The sequence below is a fragment of the Pinus tabuliformis genome, chromosome Q (assembly GCF_031772625.1).
Source record: "Pinus tabuliformis cultivar Carrire ecotype Pingquan chromosome Q, CPIR1, whole genome shotgun sequence".
NCBI classification, from domain to species: Eukaryota; Viridiplantae; Streptophyta; class Pinopsida; order Pinales; family Pinaceae; genus Pinus; species Pinus tabuliformis.
In genome coordinates, this window is record NC_142296.1 from 789,844,681 (window position 1) to 789,852,942 (window position 8,262).

Consider the following 8,262-nt stretch of genomic DNA (forward strand, 5'->3'; position numbering starts at 1 on the left):
CCAACTAAAATACCTGGTGACTGTCCAAAATTTGATGGTAAAGCCAATGAAGACCCACAAGCCCATGTTATGACTTATCATTTGTGGTGTTCATCTAATTCATGGCTTGACGATTCAATTCGGCTTCGCCTTTTTCAAAGGACTCTCACTGGCTCTGCCGCTAAGTGGTATATCGAACTTCATCGCGGGTCCTTTCAGGATTTCAATTCTTTGGCTATGGCATTTCTCACTCATTTCCAGTTACCCATTCGATACGAAACGGGTACACACCTCCTCACTTCCTTAAGACAAATGACGGCTACGCATATCTCTGATCATATCCATGAATGGAGACGACGTAGACGTATGATCAAATTTTGGATTCCCGACCAGCTTCTTACCGATTGGTTTACGACTTCGTTTGTGCCTCCAATAGCTCGGGATATCGCCATGGGGGTGTGTGTCACTGAAGAGCAAGCTATTGCTCGAGCTCAGTACCTTGACTTGGTTTATTCTCAGTCAGGTACATTATATGATTATTTGCCTGATGTCCCAAGACCAGGAACGTTTAAAGCCCCGCCAACGCCCACTGTTGACAGTATCATTGGTTCCGTTAATTCATCCTCAAAGAAAAATCCCGCGAACTCTGCAAAGCAAAAACCATCTGCTTCGAATGGACAACCTTCCCAGGCATCGCCTGGTTCGAATGTTACTTCTGAGGTTAATGCCGTCCAATCTAATACGGCAAACAAGGCCTCGAAATAGAAGAAAAAAGGGAAAGCGAAAAATAAACCAGAACAACCCAAACAGGAAGCCCCAAAACCTCAACCCGAGAATGGCACTAAACGCAAACCCAAGTATCCTTGTTTTATCTGCGATGAGGATCACTATACCAAGAATTGCCCGAGGCGGTCCGAAGTTAGTCGTTTGTTAAAAGGCACCCTTGGGACTCCTGCGGTGCTCAAAGAGCCCTTTCCCACCCAACACACTAAAAAAACTCAAATGGTGGCTGACCCTACTCAGCCTCCCTCTTCCTTTGGTTCTCAAGTGTTTATGGCTGGTATAGTACCCATTAATATCAGTACTCGAACGAAAGATTATCCGTCATCTACCGGGAAGGAGCTTGAGGTTCCCTCGAGCGCTCCTCCATTCAGTTCAGGTCCACTCCACATCGAGAGACCTACCACTGAAACGCCTCTTCGACCCCCTCCAAAAGGAGTACTCCGGAAATCCTCGTACAATCCAACTGCTCGTGCTGCACAGCACTACAACATCGTTGAGGACTTAGCACAGACTCCGTCGGCTATGTCCGCTTTAGAGGTTCTCCAGAGCTGCCCTTCTCAGAGGAAGTCCATGCTATCTACCATTGGTGGCATAGACCCGACCGATTCGGATTTAATAACTTTTGACTTAGAACACCACACTCAGAGACTGCCTCCCCAAATCGCCTTCCTCATACAGGTGATTATTGACTCCAAGACGATTCATCGTACAGTTATTGATGAAGGTGCCTCAACTTGCATCATGTTTGTTGCCTGTTGGAAAGCTATTGGATCTCCAACGTTGAGCCAGTCTCCCACTACCTTGGAAGCTTTTGATGGAAGATCGTCCCGTCCTTACGGTATACTCCAACGTTTACCAATCTCTTTGGAAGGGAAGACAGTCGAGATGGAAGTTGAAGTCGTTGATGCTACTCTAACCTAAAACCTCCTTCTCGGACGTAGCTGGATATACGCGATGCAAGCTATTGCTTCATCTTTCTTCCGAATCATCCATTTCCCTCATCAAGGGAAGATCGTTACCGTTGACCAGCTCTCCTTTTTTGCTTCTTCTTCCGAAGGCACCATCCCGTTTGTGGAGCATACCTCCAAATTACCTAAGAGTCTGGGAGCTGGACTTTTCAAAGATCCTGATCTTATGGGTGTTTTTCCACTCCCTCCTCTAAATATCGCCTCTGTCAATATGATCACTACTGGCTCTGATCCGTGGTTCGTACCTCCCACAGACCAAGTAGATTCCTGGGGTGACCGCATGCCATTGAGTCCTGCCGAGCTTAATTATGTTGAAATCATTGCTGCCTCGGCTCCCTCTTCTGCGCTTACTCCATCCTCAGGGCTTCTAGACGAGGCTTCTTCGGATTCCCTAGGAGAAACATTCCTCTCCGACGAAGCCATTATTGAGACTATGTCTCTGGAGGAACCTCCCTGGCATAATTCTCACCATCGTTCCTCATTTCTCCCTGCCCCGCAGCATTTTCTGACATGCCTCGAGCGGTTTGCTCCTTGTCTCCCATCACAAATCCTTCAAACGCCTATTCAAATTGATCAGGTTTTTTCTGAAGGGAATATGGCGAACATTACGTGAACCCAACCCATCGACATCTCTGTCAAACCTGGGATAGTCAAGCATCTTCACATTGGAGTCACTTGTACTCCAGAGGAGATTCAACTTTATTCCAAACTTTTTCGCGAATTTCGTGATGTTTTCGCATGGTCCTATGAAGAAATGCCCGACATTGATTCTAGTATAGTGATGCATGAAATAATCACGTACCCAGATGCTAACCCTGTTCGTCAACGTTTACGCCCTATACACCCCCGAAAGGCTGCAGTGATTAAGGCTGAGGTAGAAAAACTTCTTAATGCTGGTTTTATTTACCCTATTCCTCTTACAGATTGGGTTTCTAACATTGTGCCTGTAACTAAAAAACAGGGTACAATCCGCGTTTGTGTCGATTACCGTGATATAAACAAAGCCTGTCCTAAAGATAATTTTCCCACACCATTCATTGGTCAGATCATTGACGAGTGTGTCGGCAGTGAAATGTATTCTTTTATGGACCGTTTCTCTGGTTATAACCAGATCAATATTGCTCCCGCTGATCAACACAAAACTGCTTTTATTTGCCCATGGGGGACTTTTTCCTATAAGAAGCTCCCTTTCGGTCTTAAAAATGCCGGTGCTACCTTCCAGCGTGCAATGTCTTATGCATTTCATGACATTCGGCATATTGTGCAACCTTATCTGGATGATCTCCCTGCTCATTCAGCTAAATGTCAGGACCACCCTAAACACCTTCGCGAAATCTTTCTTCGCTGTCGATACTACCGAATCAGGCTAAATCCTCACAAATGTGTCTTCTGCGTTGAATCTGGCAGACTTCTCGGGTTTATCGTTTCTCGAGAGGGCATCCGTTTGGATCCCCTTAAAGTCGAGGCTATCGTGAATCTCCCTCCCCCCGCTTCTTTGCATCAGTTGCAGAGTTTGCAGGGAAAAGCCAATTTTTTACGTCGTTTTGTTCCCAACTATGCCGAGGTGGCCAAAGGTTTTACACGATTACTGAAGCGTGATGTCCCTTTTCTTTGGGATGCCACAGCTCAGGAATCTTTTGAGCGTCTCAAGAGTCTCCTTGTTTCTGCTCGATTGCTCCATCCTCCGAATTATTATCGCGACTACACCTTGTATTTGGCTGCCGCCGATACCACTATCGGCATGGTTCTTGTCCAAACTGATGATGATAACACTGAACATGTTATTTATTATCTCACCGCAACCTATTAGACACGGAAACTCGATATGCTTATATCGAACAGTTGGCACTAGCCGTAGTTTGTGCTGTACAACGCTTCCGTCATTATATTCTTTTGCGTACTACTACTGTGATTTCTGATTGCAACCCCATGACGTATATATTGTCACGCCAGTTGCTGGGGGGAAAATACTCAAAGTGGATTGTTATCCTCCAAGAGTTTGACTTGGAATTTACCACTTCCAAGTCTAAGAAATCCCTTGTGTTTGCTGAGTTAATTTGCTCTTTGCCATCTTCTCCCTCGACCTCGCCTGTAGAAGATCAAATTCCAGATGAAACCCTGTTCCTCATTAGCACCCTCGAAATGACTGCCACTCTGGTGCTTGTGGCGGACATATGTCCGGATATGCTACAGCCCAAAAAATCCTTCGTGCTGGCTATTTTTGGCCCTCTATTTTCAAGGATTGCATCCTTGCCGTCCGCTCTTGTCATGAGTGCCAGATATACCAGCGGAAAATGCGAGCGCCTTCTGCTCCGTTGCATCCTGTGGTTTCCGTCGGCCCTTTTGCAAAATGGGGCATTGATTATCTGACCTGTAACCCTCGCTCGGCCGGGGGGCATGGGTTTGTCATCGTTGCCGTCGATTACTTTACTAAATGGGCCGAGGCGATGCCTACATTAACTGAAGATGGTCACACTGCGGTGCAATTTTTATTCAATCATGTTATTTCGCGATTCAGCGTCCCTCAAGCCATTGTCACTGATCACGGAAAGCATTTCCGTAATCATATGATGTTGGAATTAACAACCCAGCTAGGCTTGCAACACGATAGTTCAACTCCATACTACCCTCAGTCCAATGGTCAAGTTGAAGCTGTCAATAAGATCTTGGTTACAATGCTTCAACGTATCGTTGGTGTGCATAATTCTAACTGGCATTTGATGTTATTCCCTGCCTTGTGGGCTTACCGAACCTCCGTGAAGGAAACTCGCGCCAATGGGCGCAACCCTAATTTTTGCAATCCCCCTTGCAGAGGATCATTCTATGGAGGGAAAACTAAATAAATGGAATAGAAATGGAGCTAAAGATGAGACCTCTTACCTGTTTCAAACGGCGGCTCGAATGGTCTCCTGGATTGGTCGCAATCAGCAGTTGAAATTTGCACCCAAAACCCTCCAACGGTAAACTCACAAGGTAAAAAGTGAAAAGTAATTTTATTTTTACCATTTCACTATTTATAACTTCTTTTGGCTTAAAAATACATTAAAATAACATTTTTGTGGAATATTTTTATGTCAAAGTAGGGTTTTACGCTGTTTTTGAATGTTGACAGGGTTTAGTGCCACTCAAGCAACATAACGAGCTCCTTTTTTGACTTTTTCGAGCTCGGTAAAACACGAGAAAAGGTTACTTTAAGGTCTGCTTTCAGCTCTTTTCTGACCATTTAAAGAGGAAAAGATTGCCGAGTCACTCCTCTTTACTCGTTAAATGTTAATAAGGGGCGGTCGTTTTAAGTTCTTTTTGTCGATCGTTAAAACATAAAAAGATTACCGGGTTTTTGTCGTTTCAAACTCGTTAATGGTTACGAAACGACGTGGTTTCGACCGCTTTTTTACTTTTTCAGGTCGAAATCACTAATTATGAAAAGTACTCCTCGATCGTAATGATTGGGCGGTTCTTTCGGGTATTATTTTATACTTTTTCGGGCCCGAGAGACACAACTTTACGAAAAAGGACATCCCTGGAGTTTCCTTTTCTGCTGTCTTTTCAAACTCTCTAAACATGAAAAGACGCTGGGTTCTTCCTTTGTCAGACTCGTTAAAACTTGATGACATCGGATTTTGTCACACCACAAGCGTATGCTATCCCCATCAAGCTTGTTAAAAATAACTGGGGTACTCGCCAGAAATGGCGGGGGGAAAAGGAAATTTTTGAACCATAATTATTACCGTGATGGCAGTATGTCGCTCTTGAACATGGCACTTTTCTGCTTTCGTGTCCAGGGTGGGGATATCTCATCTCATATCTTTCAATTGCTTCCATGGACTTGGGTACCTTATTTGACCTCTCATCCACTCATTGCCTCGTCATCATGACCTTTGATACATTGATGTCAAATACTGCCGATTCCATTAATGTGCCGCCGATATGTTCAAGAGAAGTTGACCTCTGCAAAGAAACAACCTCCCTCTGATAGTTCGCACAATCTTGATTCACAACATTATCTCTCTGTCTCGTGTCGATGATGTGGGAAACATTATGGCCCACCTTCGATCAAGGTCACTTCCTGTCGACTTCAACTCATTATCCAGGAAGTTGATCTAGAGACTCCTTTCCGGTGCCTTGGAGCCTGCATGCCTCAATGGCAGGTTCTTCGTGTTCGACGTGAGGTTTTCATCATTGGCCTCCGATCGAATGATTCTACGGGTGTTCGACTTCAGATCATTAATTCACACGCCGTAGATTGTACCTATAGTACCTTGAGGGCCATTGTCATTATTGGTGGTACCTCTCGCGTCTGTTAACAGTTTCCACTATTGACTGGTAATCAGACGATGTTCATGCGTGTTCGACTTCAGCTCATATATTCACATGCTTGAACTTGTACTCTTGTTCGGGTCAAGATGGAGCACAAGACCCTGGATTGTGTTTGTTGTAATCCAGGCATGATTCTTAATACTTGACTCATTCACTGGATGGCTGCGACCATACCTGAGTCAATTCATTGATCCTAACCAGATGGCTGCGTCCATACTATGGATCTAGATTATTTATGTACTCTCTTATGGATGGCTGCGACCATACCACGTACATCATGTAATTGAACTATCAGTCATGTCTCTTAACACAGATCCTCGGCGGCAGCTCTATATATGTGTTCTTGTGTGTTCTCGTAAAGCATTTCACCCCTCTCTCTACCTCTCGGACTTCATGCTTTAGGGGGCATTTGTTACACAGTAATTTGTCACCATTGGTCACCGTCCCTATTGCCCCGTTTCCATACATTGGAGGACGCATTCCGGGACCTGTGAGCAGTGACATAACCCAAAAACACTTGCATTATGTTCCCCTGAGTATGTACTTCATGTTCCCTGAAGACACCTTCTGCAAATTATCCCTGAAAAGTGCTCTTTTTCCATTGGCGCAGGTCCACAGTATCTTACCCGCGCCAATAACTGAGATCCTCAAAAGAGGGCGCGACCACTGGTGCTCTGTCACAGAACAAAACCCGCGCTAGCCCAGTTTAGTAATGATTTTTGCCAAAAGCACACCCATATGATTTATTCCCTTCAGATCACGAAACCTTTTGAGGGAAAAATCCAGTGGATAGAGGTCGAGAGTCATCATCTATCCTTGACAACTATCCACAGTAGCTTTTCCGAGATAATGCCAATCCACAATGGGTGTCCTGGTTCATCGAATCTTTCTACCTTCTCCATCTATAAATATTTGTCCTCATGCATTAGACAAGCTAGTGCTAGTTGTTGAGTTCTTGGAGGAATGCTAGTTGTGATTATCATGAGTGATAATGAAGCATAGAGAGGTTATGCTGCCGGAGAGGAGATACATTGCAAGACACATATAGTTGCTCGCCCAGCCAGAGGAGAGGTTCAACGTCAGAACCTTGGTTGTAACTTTTCCTATCTATTATTAATTAATGAGCGACTGCTATTATAGTTCCAATCTCATTGTCTATTATAGTGATGTGTTGATTTATTTCCTTTCTGACTGAAATATAGTTATGCCTTGGTAGATTTTATGTTGGTATCTGTTTCTTCCTTTTCATGTGCAGGTGTCCGTTTATGATCTTCTGGAGCGAGGGAGCGGGAATTTCAACTCTTCTTCGACCATAGCGTCAGATTCCAGGTTGGTCTTCTTAATTCACCTTTGATGCATAACTAGGAACTTGCGTGGCAGCGTGGTTTGATTGTGGCTAGTTCTGTTTTAGGCTAGTGGGATCGCCTCTGTCCGCAGAGGGGATTTACCTATTCAACACTAAGTGATGAATTAATGTAATATTTAGGCTTTTGAGTGAGTAGGATAAGAATTAATTAGATGTTGTGAGGATGTTGTAAATGCTCTCGAATTAAGGAGAACATGAGCGGCTAATAATGACAAGAGAATTAGAAGTCAATTATAACTCTTAATGCAGTTTCATGATTCGAGGAACTAGAGAGAGTTCTTAGGGATAAACTGGAGTTAGAAGTGGACTTAGAGGAAATTTAGGAGTCAGTTCAGTAGATTAAGGGTTTGAACCAGAATTATTTCAACAAAACCTTTCTGGTATAAATGTAAGCCTACGGGCAAAGTGAGCAGAGAAGGAGGCCACTGATATTAAAGATCAGGCCTATTAGACAGAGGGTCTCAATATGTAATCAGTTGTTTATACTTTTATATATAGAGGTTTATCCCGAAACTGTGTAAGTGTGTGAAATGAGTATTTAACGATTGATTATGTGTGAATTCGTAGGTTCTGTAATTGAGGTTGTAGGTAGAGTCTGTAGAACTACCCAGAGGAGAAGAATGATTTAGAGGAATCATAATGGATCATCGAATCTAGTTGAAGGATTAGAGTGAAACTCTGGAGAGACTGCGATGTGAGATTTCCCAGAGGTCAAGCTCAGGAGTGAGTTGAGTGGTGTAAAAATGGAACCTTTGAAGAAACCCAAACCACAGAGAAAACGCTGAAAAATAGCGTAAACCATAAGCAAAGAGAAGAGTAGAGAAGTGCAGAGGTGAAGCACAATAACCG